This window comes from Rana temporaria, chromosome 5 (genome assembly GCF_905171775.1).
Source record: "Rana temporaria chromosome 5, aRanTem1.1, whole genome shotgun sequence".
In the NCBI taxonomy this organism is placed as follows: domain Eukaryota; kingdom Metazoa; phylum Chordata; class Amphibia; order Anura; family Ranidae; genus Rana; species Rana temporaria.
Genome location: NC_053493.1, coordinates 179,525,785 through 179,543,863, shown reverse-complemented (window position 1 = coordinate 179,543,863; position 18,079 = coordinate 179,525,785). Strand labels below are relative to the sequence as shown.

Below are 18,079 nucleotides of genomic sequence, written 5' to 3'. Positions count from 1 at the left end.
CCTTTTTCCCCACAAATAGAGCTTTCTTTTGATGGTATTTGATTGCCTTTGCGATTTTTATTTTTTGCGATATAAACGGAAAAAAAAAAAAAAAAAAAAAGAAAAAGATATATTTTCTCCTTTTTATTATAAGAAAAATCGAATAAACTCAATTTTATTCATACATTTAGGCCAAAATGTATTCAGCCACATGTCTGGTAAAAATGTTTTAAATAAGTGTATATTTATTGGTTTGTGCAAAAGGTATAACGTCTACAAACTAGGGTACATTTTCTGGAATTTACACAGCTTTTAGTTTATGACTGCCTATCCAATTGCTTGAGGTGTTAAAATGGCAGGGCAGTACAAAACCCCTCAAAATTACCCCATTTTGGAAAGTAGACACCCCAAGGAAATTGCTGAGAGGCACGTTGAGCCCATTGAATATTTAATTTTCTTGTCCCAAGTAATTAACCACTTTCCGACCGGGCCAAAGCTGAAATACGGCTACAGCGCAGTCAAGTGATTCTGGGAGGACGCCCCTGGGGCGCGCTCCTGGAAATATCCGTGACCACTGGGTCCAGAAGACCCGGCGCATCATGGATCATGGTAGATGGCCGCAAATCGCGGCCGTTTACCACGTTATCGCTCCATGTGATGACGCCGGTTTTCTCTCTCCCCTCTGTGTACCGATCGGTACATTGTGAGAGGAGAGGGGGAGAGAGCGGATGGCAGCAGCGCTGTGGGCTGGATCTGTAGTGCCCACAGGCTGCTCTGTGACAATAGTCACAGATCCATCCATCCCTGCCCATTTTTGGCAATACCCTGCCCATACCCGGCAATACCCTGCCCATACCCAGCCATGCTTAACTGAGTTAAAAAAAAAAAGCGTTTTAACTACTTCCCGCTGTCATATGACATCCTTGAATTTATGCAGGGATATCTGAACGATAAACAAAGAATGGGATGTTGGGGCTGCTGGAACCAACAAGGGTTGGATAAACTGTAAAAACAGGTCTGTGTTGGGTAACCTGGGATAGGGCCAAGTCCAATGAGATGTGGACACCCTGGGATCCCACACTAAGAGAAATAAAAGTGTGTGCAGGTTGCCCCGTTTATGGTACCAATTACTAACTGGCGTGTATATGGCTATGCTTGGACCTCCAGCTTAGGTTGGTATCCAATTACCATGTGTGATATGTCAGAGATTCGTGAACAAGTGATAGTATTGTGAAAGTAAAATTGAAAAAAATATAAATAAAATGAGAAAACACAGTGAGGTCAGGATCCTGTGCAGGCCAGCAGTCGCTGGGTACAATGTGACTGATGTGTGCACCACAGTGGCTTAATTCCTAATGTGCCTAGAGGTTGTAAACTATCACATATCTTCCAAATAGTAAAGTGCACTGGATATATTCCAAAGTTATAGTAAAGTCAGCAAGTGGCAAAATAATTTATATAAAAGGTGGCAAGGCTATCTATGTGAGGGCTCTGCCTTCGTTATTCCCCAATAGTGATAAACAATAAATAGTAAAACTGAGTGTATGACGAAATGGTACCAAATGTGAGGTCAGGACACTGTGCAGACCACCAGTGGACTGTTGTTGGCTGCACTCAACTGAAGTGTGAACAGAGTGCCAGACACCCCAGATCAACCCTAGCAGTGCCCAGATCTGATATGTGATAACAGACCAAGTATTTATAAGTCTTCCTTATTCTGGCATATTCGATCCTTTCAGGATTACATCAGTGCAAAAATTAATCCCATGGGACTTTGAGTTCAAATTTTCCCTAGACTGGATGAGATGAGTCCAGAATTGAAATCCAAATGGGAAGGAGCTTTACATTCCTGTTCATTAAATGTAATGGAACTATTAATGGTAGAATACACTCAAAGATCAGAAACGTTAGATGTCGATATCATCAAGACTTGCGAAAAATTACAGACATTCAAAACTCATAAATCCATTCCCGAAAAGGAGAGGAAATTGAAGACACACCTTGAAATATTCAATAAAGAAATTTTGATCAAAAAAAGTAATACATTTAGGAGAGACCAAAACTCATTCCAAAATGGGAAAGCCTACAAATGGAATGAAACCAAATATGTTTCAAACAAAATGAAGAAACAACCCACTGGAGAAGGACAAACATCCTCCCAAACTTCCACGATTCCATGGCACTTATCACGAGCATCTGGGAGAGCGAGTCAAAGTACTAAACGCCAATACCACGGTGACCCATCACAGACTCAACAAGCGAAAAAGCCTAACTTTGACTCTGCACAGAACACAACAGCCATGATATGACAGGGTAACAACTCCAGTTCCTCAACACAAGATACTCGAATAGCTCCTAATAATACCACTGCTCTCGTAGCAGCATACACACAGATGAACTCAGCAACCTCTAACAAGTCGCTATCAACGAGCCAATCAAATCGCTCTCTTATCGATTCCTCTTTTTTAGAGCAAATTTTAGCTCAGACACGATCACTTTCCCCCAAAGGGGATATACAAAAGTAAACCCTACGGGCCATATAAGGACAGATAATGATGACAACATGACGGACATACAACTCAATGTCATGAATTTGTCATCTTATCAAATCTGTCCCACTGAGACCCACATTTTGAGTAAAGGGCTCAACTTTTGCCCTAACCAGGACCTTGACAAGTTTGAAATCTAAGGATCTCCAATTATTTATTCGTAAACTTCTATTAAAAAGTACTTTTAGCAAACAACATGCTGATTCATCGTTTACCCCACAGGAAAGACCAGCGCTTTCCCAATTGGACTCTCTTTCTGCGGGAAAATGAAACCGAGACCCCAGAAAATCCAAATGATTCAGCATTCACAGGAACCAACGCCAATGTTCCCTTAATACCATCAAACGTAGCAAGCTCCAAACTCAAAAAGTCGGACCTTTGTCCAGCACCTAGTACCAACCCCAACGCAGCCGCTTTCTTGAAACTCGTCAATCAAGACCTCACTAAATTGAGAATCAATAGAGCCCAGAAAAATCTTAACATCGAGGAGAAAAAAGCACTTGAGAACCTTTTTAGCAAACCATTCCATCACTATAAAACCAGCCGATAAAGGGGGTAATATCGTAATACTTGACAATGACCAGTATACAACAATGTGCCATAAAATACTGAAAAACCAGTCATGGTATAGACGGATCACTTCAGATATAATTGAGAAATACATTGGTGAATTCTATACAATTGTTGATTCAGCGTACTCTAATGGCATCATAAATAAAACCACGTGGGATTTCATACGTACAAAATTTCCGGTTACGCCGACTTTCTACGCACTCCCTAAAGTACATAAAAATCCCAATGACCCCCCCAGGAAGACCCATCATCTCTGGGAGAGGTTCATTAAGCGACAATGCCAGCAAGTTGATTGACAAATTTTTAAAACCATTGGTAATTAAATTACCATCATACGTCAAAGACACCATTCACTTCCTACAAATTATCGAAGATCTCTACATCCCAGATCACGCAACGCTAGTTACTATTGATGTGGAAGCATTGTACAGTTCCATCCCTCACAATCAAGGAATTGCAGCAATAAAACATATCTTACAGATGTCAGCACAATGTGACCCATCTTACCAAGAGTTCATTATTTCGGTACTTGAGTTTATTTTAACTCACAATGTTTTTTCTTACTTTGGCTACCTCCAGATACAGGGAGTTGCCATGGGGACATCATGTGCCCCATCATACGCAAACCTGTATCTAGGGGAGTGGGAGAAAACCCTTTTTTCAGATGACTCGCTAGCCAGATACACGGACCACATTACATCATGGTTCAGATACATTGATGATATTTTCATGATCTGGGACGGCCCACCTGATTTGTTACAACCTTTTCTCGAAAGGATAAATAAAAATGATTTCAATTTAACGTTCACCATCAATTCTGGCAAGCAACGTATTTCTTTTCTGGATGTAGAGGTCTACAGAGACCAGGAGCAGAAACTGGGAAGTATCCTGTATAGGAAACCTACAGCTGGGAACAATATACTACATGCTTCTAGTTTCCATCCTGAAGCCCTCACTCAATCCATTCCCTATGGACAATATTTACGCATTCGACGCAACTGCTCTTCCGATCTGGACTTCAAAGATCAGGCCCTGAAACTACGAGACAGACTCCTACGACGCGGATATTCGCACTCTTTCCTAAAGCGGGCATATAAACGAGTACTCATACAAGATAGAAACACCATCCTACCAAATCTAGAAATGATAGTAACCCATCTCGTATCATTACCAGATACAGCACTCAACATCATACTATCATCATTAAAAAATACTGGCATTTACTTGCTATGGATTCTACCTTAGGGCAATTTGTACCTGAATACCCACTGTTCTCACTGAATAGAGTCAAATCTATCAAGGATCAACTCATCACAAGCGAATATAAAGGCGATTCACGTTTGGATCCCTGCAAAGCCCGTGGCACATTTATGTGCGGACATGCAAGTATTGCAGATATATGTACACCGATAAAAACCCTCTTCTCCCAAACGGTCAAACACTTCGCCCTCAACATTTCGCCAATTGCAAAAGAATCGGTGTCATATACATGCTACAATGCGATTGTGGCTGCTTTTATATAGGCAAAACCAAACTACAATTTTGGCAACGTGCCTATAGACACATTAGAAGTATGAAGAAAAATTATCCAGAGCTCCCACTGGGACGACATACACAATTGGTACATGCCTGCAAATTTCCTAACAAATTCCTAATTTTAGATCGTGTCCACCCCAGCCCCAGAGGAGGGGACTGGAACAAAATTCTCCTTCAGCTGGAGCTGCAGTGGATTTATACATTACGGGCAACACTGCCCCCTGGACTTAATGAAGCAGTATGCTTCAAACCTTTCCTAGAGGGATTTTCCTCGGGGGGTGGGGGGGTGGAGAAATAATTTGCACAACGCCAATTATAGTTAAAATATGAGTTTTCTTTTCTTTCCTTCTTTTACACTTTCTTTTGCGCAGACTCAATCGTACTACGCTGCACAAAATATGCACTTTAAGCCACATAATATCTATGCATCTTACTAATGTTGGCAAAAGTCTAAACCATATAATCAAAAGTCATAATAGTGATTGATATATTGCATATATTGTAATGTTGTCATTTTGCTGCCACAATTTTCCTTTTTCCCTTCCCCCCTTTATGGTTTTTCTTTATTCCTATGAATATGTCTGTAATAATATACAGCTCCATTCTGGTCTATTAATATTTTTTTTTTCTAGCTGCCACTAGAGGGCGACCTTATGACTGGCGCTATATAAAACATATCACACTTTAAAGTTTTTGCATTTTTTATGTCTGCCTCTTCTTTTTTCCTCATATAGTGCTGCCCGACACAACTTGCCGCCCATAGACTTTGTTTATGTGGTGGCAACAGATGGCAATCCAGCGCCAACACCTAGGCCTGGCCACCATCTTGCTCCTCCTTGTGCACATGCTCAGTGCACATAAGGAAATTTTTCGTTGGTGGGCCCCGTTGTGACGCGTCATTCCGCCGCATGCGCCGCGCATGGACGTAAACACGGGGCCCAGGGATTCATTCTCCCTGTCAGCCCATACCCTCCCCATTAGCCGTGCGAGCACACCTGCAATCCATTGCGGTGTGCATCGCTGATTGGAGAGAGGAGGGTACTTATTCTAGGGAAGCAAGCTAGTCAATTGTCGTCCAGCTGAGGTGTGGACAACATGACTGCTGCCTTCCACTGATCTCCTCCAAGGTAAAAACCTTATTACTATGACCTTTTGCACTCGTTTAGTATCCCGATTTTTTTTTTAAACATATTGTTTACACAGTAAGAAGGAGGTAAAAATCTCTTCCCCCTCACTTTCTGTCTTTGACTGTGACCCAATAAACCCATGTATAATACAACCTATAATCTATTTCATATACCCTAGTCTCAGTCAGCAACATTTACTGACTATGTACGCCATCTAGTGTTAACTTTTTAACACTACACCTGGGAGCACAATACCAATGATTTCTAATTACAAATCAATTTATTTTTAAAAATTACATACTATCATTTCTTTGATATCCATACCTTGAATAGATTTTATTATAACGTAACTAAGAAGCAAATTGCTCCTTATCGGAATTTTGAAGCAATATAAATCATCACGTGTCAGACTACTAAACAATGCATTAATTCTATATTTTACCAGCTATTTGAAGTCCAAACAAATCTATTTTGACAACTGGTAATAAATCGGTAAGACTTATGATACTATTCAATACAGGTTAATACATTTTCTAACTAAGCAACTACCAATTACTACAACACACTATCTTTACAGGGCCCAGTTGATTTTGGCTCCAGCAGCACTATAGGTGGAAAATCCAGGCTACACACCAGGGGATCTATTTATTAAATCCCCTTCTGAATTAATGAATACCAGCGAACTTCGACCAGAATGCAGCTCGTGTAGCTTTGTTTTTAATCACATGATCGGAATGACCTATCCACGTTACAGCTTTTTCAGCTGTGAGTATTGAGAAATCATCTCCTTGTTTTTTATCATTATTTTTACAAGCAAACACCACGTGAGCCATATTGACTATTCATTATACATATTATAGATGAACGGTTGATCCTTCGCTATACCCCTGAAGAAAGAGAGACATCTCTCAGAAACGTCGGGATAATCTGAAGAATCATACTGTATAGCGCAACTTTGTAACTTTTGAACTGAACAATAACTTGTGTCCACTCCAGAACATGTTTATGTTTTTATTAAATTTGTTTCTATATTTCAAAATAAATGTTATAGAAGATACCTTCTCTACTATAAATACTGTTCACTTTGTGTAATCACAATTTTGTGCTTTAAAAGTCCAGTCAGGGGATCCAATTTTCTTCAAGTATTTATAAAATAACGTAATCTAGATCAAAAGGTTCTCCAATGGGGGTGAACAGGTTAAATTTCCACCTGGGAGTCCTAATGTCCACGGCAATAAAAAACAAAGTGAACAGTAAGAGTCCCACTATTCCTGGTGACAATGTTTTAGGTAAAAATTCAAACCACAAATGCAATCCTTGGAAAACATGTAACAGTTGCAGATGTGACTTAAAGTGCCGATCCCTCGCAGACCAAAAATGACTGTTGTGCTCCCCCACTTAGGTCCCCACTCACCAGATGTCGGCACCCCGATGGGGAAAAAGGCGGATGGTGATGGTACCTTACTCTCTCCTGAGCGATGTATGTGTTGCGTGCAGATTGGTGGAGGTGTGGAATTAGGAGGGGTATGTGTCTCGGGGGCAATGGTGCAAGTGGTCACTCAGAAAAAAAGGGAAAGATCCACATAGCGTGACATGCTTTTTGGAAAGTTCCTCCAAAAATTTTTTTTTGGATGCTTAGATTGTTTAATGATTATGTTAAACACACAGATGTCAGACCTGGTACTTGGCCTGGGTGTCGATATCCCGGATGGACGGATTGGGGTCAAAGGCAGGATGAGAGTGGTACCATCCGATGACATTGTATCCGTGCAGTGACAGGGCTTCTGATGCCTGAGTCTGAGAAACCGGGTCCATTTCACACTGCAGCCCCGTGCTGAGACTGTTACACGGCTCCGCAGTCCAAATTTCTACAATACGTTCTTCCTCCGAATATCTTCCTCCTAATAATCCTATGACTTCCGCCATGGAGACGTGCGAGTGCAAATCTAATATTAGCACGGCCTCCGCTGAGATCTTCACTTGGAAGGGAGCCTGCCTCTCTTCAGTAAAGTCAAGGCAGGGGATGAGCCGGAACGGGTCAAATGTGCTCTTGGGTGGTCTGGATCCCTTGGAGCATCTCAGGGCCTTCATTCTCTCCCGTCTCCGAGATAACTCCTCTGCAGAGAGATGCTCAAACGTCTGTCCCTCGAGGTCTCTCGAATCACACCAATTCCCTCACGGGTCCCGGACACGCCTTCGCCTGGTGCGCATAGTCTGCAGGCGGTGGGCGAATTCGTACGTCTCCAATGTATCTTTTACCAGTTTGGTCTTTGTTTTATCCAATGGACGGGGCCGATTGTAAAAGGCATGTTCACAGCCAAAAGTTAATGGCGCCAATTAATTCCAGGTAGGTGTGGACACGCCCGATGCAGTTCACGTCGCCGCAGTTCTTTAGTCCTGGGCGGACTGAGGTTTTGTTCAAGTAATTTGGCTTAGAATTCTTCCATTGATCCAAGATGTAATTGCGTATCCTGAGATAGCGCTCCGGAGTCTTTGCTGGGCGCCCCTCAAAGAATTCTGGGATGGCTTGTTTCTCTTCTTCCTGGATGAAGTCTGGTTCTAGCACCACCTCCTGGTCGGGTGGTTTTAGATCTTCTTCTGGGGTGTCTTCATCCTCATAGGGTGGAGACGCCTGAACCATCGCAGTGTCAACATCTTTATCCTCCGTGCCCAGACAAGTGGAGTCTCGGCTGACCTCTTCGTCTTGTGTGGATGTCAAAGTGTCGCTGTGTGACACGCATGAGAAGCAATAAAGAGCGTCACCGGGGTCCTTCTGACAAAGCGCCTCTGTCTCTGGAACATCGGTGTGCGGCCGTTCCGGGGTGAGGTGACTTTGTCCCGCGGTGGGATGGATGGCCTCTTCCTTCACCTGGCAGATCGTATCTTCTGGATTTATCGCCGTGTCAGGAAGGTCCTCGTTGACAAATGCCTCACCCACCTCATCCGTTATGTCCACCTCCTCATCATCTGATAAGGTCTCAATCTTCACCGCGTTGAGGTTGGGGTCCGCTCGACCTCCGAATGCAGAGAGATTCGCTTCTTCCTCGGAATTCTCAGTGTGTAAAACGGGAAGCTCCGCCGCCAGCGCTTTGCCCTCTTTCTCGCCGTTCTCCTTACACTTATTCTTAAAATACTGCCTGGCGTAGCTCTTGACTTGTGCGGCTCCCTATCAGCCTGGCAATGTTCGTCCATCTTCTGCCAAACTTTGCCAGCCCCTGCTCAAATAGATCTCTCTCCTCCACCGTCCACTTCACAGCTCCGCTACTGGGCTTAGAGGGAGATCGGATCGGGACACGAGCAGTTTTCTTCTGGGGGCTCCTCTTGATGTCGGCCTTTTATGCAATGTTCGAGTCGGAGAAAAACTTTGCTGGAATCGGCTTGTTAGATAAATAATATTCTTCTTCAAGAAGCATCCTCTCAATGACAGCCCGGTTCTCATCGCTGATGCTGCTGTCCAGGGCCCTGGCTGCAGTCTGCTGCCCCATCCCCCTCAATGTCCACATCTGCCTCTTCAGCCATCTTGCCTGAAATGGGGTTCCTTGATCACCTGTGGGGACCCCGGGAAATGGGGGGGGGGCAGCTAAGCACCGGAATGTGGTACCCCGGGCCTCACACGCCACCGATCACGCCATCGGTCACCTTTGAGAAAGTCACATGACGAAACGCGTCAGATGACCGCTACGCAAGCACGTTTGTACGCACACACCCTGCTCACCCGCACGCCAAACATCCCCGCTGCTAGCACCGGACACGAACGCCTACGGAGAGGCCCAATCTGCGGAGACGGTAGCTGTAGATTGCAGCACTAACGGGATAGGCGGCTGGCTTAGCGACTTGCTCTTCATTGTTCAGTTTGTTTTTTTTTTTTCAAATTCTTTATTTATTTCAAGCATTGCTTAACAGGACATATAAGTTGTGGTTCAACCACTTGCATAAACTATATCATCGAATTGTTAGAGAAATGGTAAGGAAAAGAACATAAAAATAAGAATCCCACCATTCCCCCTCCCGCTTCCATCCTGATTTAGCGATACTTCTCCCTTTTTCTATCTTTCTTTCTGTCCCTTACAGTCCTTCCCTCTCCCGCCCCCTCCCCCAAAAAAAAAAAAAAAAAAAAAAAAAAGGAGGAAAGTTTCCGCTGGCTATTCCCCGTTACCCCCCACCAACCCCCCCCTATACCTCTCATATGGGGCCCACATCGATTGGTATCTCCCATCCTGATCTTTCAATGTCGATATTAGGTTTTCCATTTGTTGGATTTCTGCCACTTTTGCGAGCCATTGTGCTCTTGATGGAGGTATCTCCTGCTTCCACAAGGCTGGGATACACGCTCTTGCAGCTATGACAAGGTGTCTTAACAACGAATTTTGATATTTTTCCATTGTCATTGGGATATCTAATAGTAAAACCGCCGATGGTCTACCCGTCAAATTAAGTCCTGTAATTTTATCGATTGTTTCTATTACCATTTGCCAGAATTCTTGTATTTTTCTGCACTCCCACCAGATATGCATTAGTGTCCCTTCCGCTTCCAGACATCTCCAGCAGACTTCTGACATCTCTGGGTATATTCGATGTAGCACCGCTGGTGTTCTGTACCATCTTGTTAATATTTTATAACCCCCCTCCTCGTATTTACTTGCTACTGATGCTTTATGCGTGAAACTCAAGATCTTATCTTTTTGTTCTTGTGTGAATATTAATTTCAGGTCTCTCTCCCATTCTTGTATGAATTTAAATTCTTGTGGTATATCTAGATTTACTAATATTGCATAGAAATAGGACAGGGAGTGTCTTATTGACTTTCCTTCTAGGCATGTCCGCTCGAATTTAGATGGGGTCCTGACTATCGTGTAGATACCTGCCTTTGTTCGAAGAAATGCTTCTAATTGCATCCGCCTCAGAAAGTCTAGTTCCTGCATCCCTTCTCTTTCCATCTCTCCCCTTGTCATTAGTCGATTATCTTTTGAGAAGTGAATCACCCTATTTATACCCCTCTGTCGCAGGGCCTTAAACTTTGGATCTGTCATTCCCATTTGAAAGGCATTAGTTCCCAGGATCGGTGCGAGTGGGCTTGGATCCTCTGACAATTTTGTTTTTGCAAAAATCTTTTTAATAATTCGTATAGTCGCTCCCATCATGGGGTGTTTTTTAACTTCTGGTGTTATTTCCTTATCTGGGGTCCATGCCAGTCCTTCTAATGGTACCTCTACCGTAGCTTGTTCCATTCTTATCCACGGCTTTTTATTCCGCCCACACCAATCCACGACTTTAGCTAGATGTGCCGCTTCCTGATATTTTATCAGATCTGGGAATCCAATTCCACCTTTCCCCTTGGGTAGAGATAGAATGGTCCTACTTATCCTTGCTGGTTTCCCTGCCCATATAAATTTCAAGAATTTTGATCTTAATTCTCTTAGATAGCTTTGAGGGATTTTGATTGGTAGGGCTTGTATTATATATAAAATTTTTGGGAGCACATTCATCTTCAATATGTTTGTTCGTCCAAACCACGTAAAGGTCCCACTGTCCCATTTGTCTAGGTCTGTTTTTATACGCCTTGCCAGCGTTACATAGTTGAGCTCAAAAAGTCTATTTAAACAACCCGTTATCTTTGTGCCCAGATAATTTATATGGGAGTCTGTCCACTTAAAATCAAAATTTGTTTTAATCAGCTCCAGTACTTCCGTTTTTACCTCTATTCCTAATGCTTCTGTTTTCCCGTAGTTGACTTTAAAATTGGACAGCTTTCCATACTCTCGTATTTCTGTCATTAGACACGGCAATGAGATAATTGGAGATGTTATAAAAAAAATTAAATCGTCCGCGAATGCCGCAACTTTCTGTATCTCTCCTTTAACTGCTAGCCCCCTAATATTCTCATTCGCTCGAATTTTCCGTAGGAAAGGCTCCATAGTCAACACAAAGATTATGGGCGATAAAGGGCAGCCTTGTCTTGTCCCGTTTCGAATGTTAAATGGGTCAGATATCCTACCTTCTATTTTAACTTTCGCACATGGTTCTGAGTAAAGGTTCGTAAACCAACTCAGCATTCCTTCCCTCAGTCCTATATACTGCAATGTTGCTTTCAGAAACGACCATTCCACTCGATCGAACGCTTTTTCTGCGTCGCTGGCTACTAATATCATTGACTTCTTTTGCTTTTTAGCTAGGTATATCGCATTTACCACTCGCTGTGTGTTCTCTCTTCCCTCTCTTCCTGGTATAAATCCCACTTGATCTGGATGTATCAGATCTGGAATAAATTCTATTAACCTAGTAGCAAGAATCTTAGTGAAAACTTTTAAGTCCACGTTTAGTAGTGATATAGGGCGGTAACTGGCACATTGTGAGGGATCTTTACCTTCTTTTGGGATAACCACTATGTGTGCCATTAGTGTTTCGTTTGGTATTTTATTTCCTTCCCTTAGTGAATTAAAAGCTGATGTAAATCTTTGTGCTAGTTTCTCCGAGAACAATCTATAATATGTTAGGGTAAACCCATCTGGGCCTGGTGCTTTACCCAATTTTAATATTTTAAGGGCATCCATAAATTCCCCTGTTGTGATTGGCTTGTCTAATTTCTTTGCTATATCCTCTGGTATTTTTGGCATCAGAGTGTCTGTTATGTATTCCCTGGCTTTTTCTGTTTTCTCTCTTTCCTTCTCTACTGACCTTTTCTCCTCCAGCTGATATAGTTTCTCGTAGTATTTTTTGAAGCTATTTGCGATTTCTTGTGGTGTGCTGGCTGTTTCATCGTTTGATGTCTTTATTTGTGCGATCTGGTTACTTTTGTGTGTTTCTCTCAAGGCGTTTGCTAAGGTTCTACCTGGTTTATTTCCAAACTCGTAAAGTATTCTTTTCCCCATTGTTAATTTGGCTTTAGCTTTTATCTATCAGTAGGAGATTTAGTTTTTCTCGCGATATATCTAATTCTAGTTCTATAGCTTGGGCTTGTGATTTTTTATGTACTGTTTCTAATTCTCCGATTCGTTTGAATAGTGTGTCTATCTGTTCGTTTATTAACTTTTTTCTGTGTGCTCCCATTGCAATAAGGTTGCCTCTCATTACACATTTATGCGTTTCCCATAAACAAAAAGGGGTTGTCTCACTTGTATCATTTGTCTCAAAAAAAAACTCTAACTCTGCTCTTATTTTTCCATCATAGTTATTATCTTTCAGTAAAGTCTCGTTTATTTTCCAATGCCATTCTTTCTTATCTACCTCTCCCCATTTTATTGTACAGTCTGTTGGAGCATGGTCTGAAAGCGTGAAGGTTCCAATATTGGCCCCCATTAACGATGATGCTACATTCTGCGGAATGAAAACATAATCGATTCTGGTGTACGACCTATGTCTTGCTGCAAAAAACGTGTAATCCCTCTCTTGTGTATGTATTGTTCTCCAACTATCAATCAGTTGTAGTTCTTGTAGGAGTTTTTTAGCTTTCCTTAATTTGATATAAGACAGGTGAGAGATACCTTTCGATGTATCTTTTATAGGATCCAGTGCTACATTCAGGTCACCCCCTATCACCAAGATTCAGTTTGTTTTTAAATCTTTTTTGTTTAATTTATTTTAACTTTTTGGTTGTATTGGGAGGGACCCAGTTTGGACCGGGACCTGCCGTGGAGTCAACTCCAACCTGTTTTTATATACATCTTTTTTGCCTAATAAATAATTTTTGGAGCAACTTTCCAAAAAGCATGTCACGCTATGTGGATCTTTCCCTTTTTTTCTGAGTGACCACTTACACCATTGCCGCCCGAGACACATACCCCTCCTAATTCCACACCTCCACCAATCTGCACGCAACACCGACATCGCTCAGGAGAGCACTGTACAGCAGGAGAGAGTAAGGTACCATCACCATCCGCCTTTTGCCCCATCAGGGTGGGGACCTAAGTGGGGGAGCACAACAGTCATTTTTGGTCTGCGAGGGATGGGCACTTTAAGTCACATCTGCAACTGTTACATGTTTTCCAAAGATTGCATCTGTGGTTTGAATGTTGACCAAAAACTTTGTCACCAGGAATAGTGGGACTCTTACTGTTCACTTTATTTTATTCCCGTGGACATTAGGACGCCCAGGTGGAAATTTAACCTTTTCACCCCCATTGGAGAACCTTTACTATAATCTGGTTAACTGTTTTGATCTAGATTACGTTATCTTATAAATACTTGGTCTGTTATCACATATCAGATCTGGGCACTGCTAGGGTTGATCTGGGTTGTCTGGCACTCTGTTCACACTTCAGTTGAGTGCAGCCAACAACAGTCCACTGGTGGTCTGCACAGTGTCCTGACCTCACATTTGGTACCATTTCGTCATACACTCAGTTTTACTATTTATTGTTTATCACTATTGGGGAATAACGAAGGCAGAGCCCTCACATAGATAGCCTTGCCACCTTTTATATAAATTATTTTGCCACTTGCTGACTTTACTATAACTTTGGAATATATCCAGTGCACTTTACTATTTGGAAGATATGTGATAGGTTACAACCTCTAGGCACATTAGGAATTAAGCCACTGTTGTGCACACATCAGTCACATTTTACCCAGCGACTGCTGGCCTGCACAGGATCCTGACCTCACTGTGTTTTCTCATTTTATTTATATTTTTTTCAATTTTACTTTCACAATACTATCACTTGTTCACGAATATCTGGCATATCACACATTGTAATTGGATACCAACCTAAGCTGGAGGTCCAAGCATAGCCATATACATGCCAGTTAGTAATTGGTACCATAAACGGGGCAACCTGCACACACTTTTATCTCTCTTAGTGTGGGATCCCAGGGTGTCCACATCTCATTGGACTTGGCCCTATTCCAGGTTACCCAACACAGACCTGTTTTTACAGTCTATCTAACCCTTGTTGGTTCCAGCAGCGCCAACATCCCATTCTTTGTTTATCATTTTATACGGTCTCTACTTGAGACTCTATAGGGAGGCAGCAGCTCTATAACATTTATCCCAAGTGTGGATCTTTTCTAATTTTTCTTTATATCTGAATGATGCCTGCAGCTACAGGCATCATTCAGATATCAGCTTTTTTAGCCGGCGATTCCCTACACCATAAGAACGATCATAGCGGCTGTTCCGCCGCTTGATCGTTCTTATGGGAGGCGAGAGGGGACGTCCTCCCCCCCCACAAACATTGGGCTAACTTTACCGTTTTGTTTTTTTTAAAACACAAAACAGTTTCCCCCCCCAAAAACGCGTTAGAAAAATTGCTGCGCAAATACCGTGCAAGATAAAAAATTGCAACAACCGCCATTGTAATCTCTAGGGTCTTTGCTAAAAAAAAACATATATAATGTTTTGGGGTTCTATGTAATTTTCTAGCAAATAAATGATGATTTTTACATGTAGGAGAGAAATGTCAGCATTGGCCTGGGTGCTCCAGAACGCCTGATGGTGCTCCCTGCAAGTTGGGCCTCTGTATGTGGCCACGCTGTGTAAAAGTCTCACACATGTGCTATCGCCATACTCGGGAGGAATAGCATAATGTGTTTGGGGTGTAATTTGTGGTATGCATATGCTGTGTGAGAAATAACCTGCTAATATGACAATTTAGTGAAAAAAAAATCTGGATTTTGCAAAGAATTGTGGGAAAAAATGACAACTTCAAAAAACTCATCCTGCCTCGTTCTAAACACATTGGAATGTCTTCTTTCCAAAAAGGGGGCATTTGGGGGGTATTTGTACTTTTCTGGCATGTTAGGGTCTCAAGAAATGAGACGGGGCCGTCAGTAATTCAGGTGTGATCAATTTTCAGATATTGACACCGTAGCTTGTGGACTCTATAACTTTCACAAAGACCAAATAATATACACAAATTTGTACTTATTTTTACCAAAGGTATGTAGCAGTATAAATTTTGGCCAAAATTTACGAAAAATTACTAATTTGCTAAATTTTTTAACAGAAACAAAGAAAAATTCATTTTTTTATTATTTTTTTTACAGAATTTAGTCTTTTTTTCTTTTTTAGCGCAAAAAAAAAAAAAGTGATTAAATACCACCAAAAGAAAGCTCTATTTGTGTGAAAAAAAGGACAACAATTTCATATGGGTACAATGTTGTATGACTGAGTAATTGTCATTCAAAGACAAAAAATATATATTTTTTTTTACAAAAAGTTGTCACTAAATGATATATTGCTCACACATGCCATGGGCACATGTGAAATTACACCCCAAAATACACTCTGCTGCTTCTCCTGAGTACGGGGATACCACGTGTGGGACTTTTTGGGAGCCTAGCCGCGTACGGGGCCCCAAAAACCAATAACCGCCTTAAGGATTTCTAAGGGCGTAAATTTTTGATTTCACGCCTCACTACCTATTAACAGTTTCGAACGCCATAAAATGCCAAGCTGGCACAAAATCCCCCCAAATTACCCCATTTGGAAAGTAGACACCCCAAGCTATTTGCTGAGAGGCATGGTGAGTATTTTGCAGCTCTCATTTGTTTTTGAAAATTAAGAAAAAAAATCACTCACTCCATGGACGAACACAACTCCATAAAGTGGGTTATGTTCCTGTTCACAGGAGAGAACTAGGCAGAAACATGTTAGATAATTAAATACATGTTACTTTAACAGAGTTGAACAGCTCCGCCCAGGGGATGGTCCCTCCGGACATAACCCTCCTCCCTGCAGTATGCAGCCTCAGTTCGTAACAAGCAGTATAAACCTAAAAAGAAGGGGTGGGTGCTGTGTCCGTCCATGGACGACAGAGAAAAGTATTTTACGGCGAGTACATAAAATCCTATTTTCTCTCATCGTCCATGGACGGACACAGCTCCATAAATCTTGACAAGTGGGACATCCCCAAGCAGTGACAAAAACGAGGGGTGGGAACAGTATCAGTAAAACCAATTTAACTTCACCCCAAACAAGCAGAGCTCCTCAACGGAGGAGTTGCAACTTTAAACAGCCACCTGACACACCTGTGAGACAGACGCATGATGTCGGAAAGCCCAGGAAGCACCAATTGTCCTGGTCGAATGTGCCGTGACTGGAAAGGGGGGCGCTCTGCCCCTTAAGAGCATAGGCCTGTTTGACGGTCTGCATGATCCATGAGAAATGGTGGCTGATGAGACCGCCAGGCCCTTTTGTGGGACACGACACAAAAAGTAAGTCAGTTCTCCAAAACGGAGCCGCAGCGGACAGGTACACCCACAAAGTGCGTACCACGCCCAAAGTATGGAACGCAACCCCCTTAGGATGCGCCGGCCGAGGACACAAGGATGGAAAAACAATGTCCTCATTCAGGTGAAAAGCCGTAACCACCTTCGAAAAAAGGAAGGTCGCGGACGCACCACCGTCTTATCCTTATGGATGATCAAGTATGGTGACTAGCAAGACAAGGCCGCCAACTCAGAAAGCCTTCTGACAGAAGTAATGGCCACCAAAAAAGGCTATCTTCTGAGATAGTGTCAAGAGAGGGATCTCTCAGATGTTTTCAAAAGGAAGGTTCCTGAAGAACCGAGAGCACCAGAGTCAAAACCCATGGGGGAAGAGGTGGGTCAAGAGGGGGGAAGTTTATGACGAAACCTCTTGCACAAAAGGTAGCCACCAGAAAATGGGACCCCATAACAGTGCTTAAGTTTCTGATCTACTCCAAGCTGTAAAAAACAGCAAGACCCTGGAAGACGACTTCTGTGCCCTCAGCATGGTTGAGGTGACCGAGTCGGAAAGACCTCGGTCCCCTAGTACCTGGCTTTCAATAGCCATGCCGTTAAGCCAGCGACTGTAAAGCAGGATGGAGTATGGGACCTTGAGACAGAAGGTCCTCCCAAATTGGCATCCGCCACCAGGTGCACAAGATCGGCGTACCAAGGACGCTGGAGCCAATCTCCAAGTTCAACGGGGAAAGGCATAAATTAGCCGATACTGACCCCACGGGGCTACCAACGTATCTGCCCAAGGATCTCTGGACCTGGCCACGAACCTAGACACCTGCGGTTGAGACGAGAGGACAGGAGATCCACATCCGGTGTGCCCCACTTCCTGTAAAGGAGTTGAAACACCTCCGGATGCAATGACCATTTTCCCTGGTGCAGCATCTGACGACACAGGTAGTCTACATTTCGGTCGTAGAAAACTGGCAGGCAGAAGGCAGACCGAGCCAGCACGCTTCTTTCCGCCCACCTTAGAATGTGAGCGACCTAGAAACGCTGCAGCCAAGCTCCGTGTCCCCCCCTGAAGGTTGACATAAGCCACCGCCGTGGCATTGTCCGACTGGATCCTGATTGGGCGACCCTGCAACCTCCTCGACCAGGAGGAGAGGCATAGTC

The 18,079-nt window shown here is 42.8% G+C and overlaps 1 protein-coding gene and 1 pseudogene across 1 annotated transcript in view; both read right to left on the bottom strand.

The window, feature by feature from the left end:
• Positions 1-18,079, bottom strand: part of LOC120940513 — a 308,239-nt gene that overhangs the window by 95,793 nt on the left and 194,367 nt on the right. The gene's annotated exons all lie outside the window — the stretch shown is intronic.
• On the bottom strand, positions 7,134-9,569 carry LOC120940512 (annotated as a pseudogene).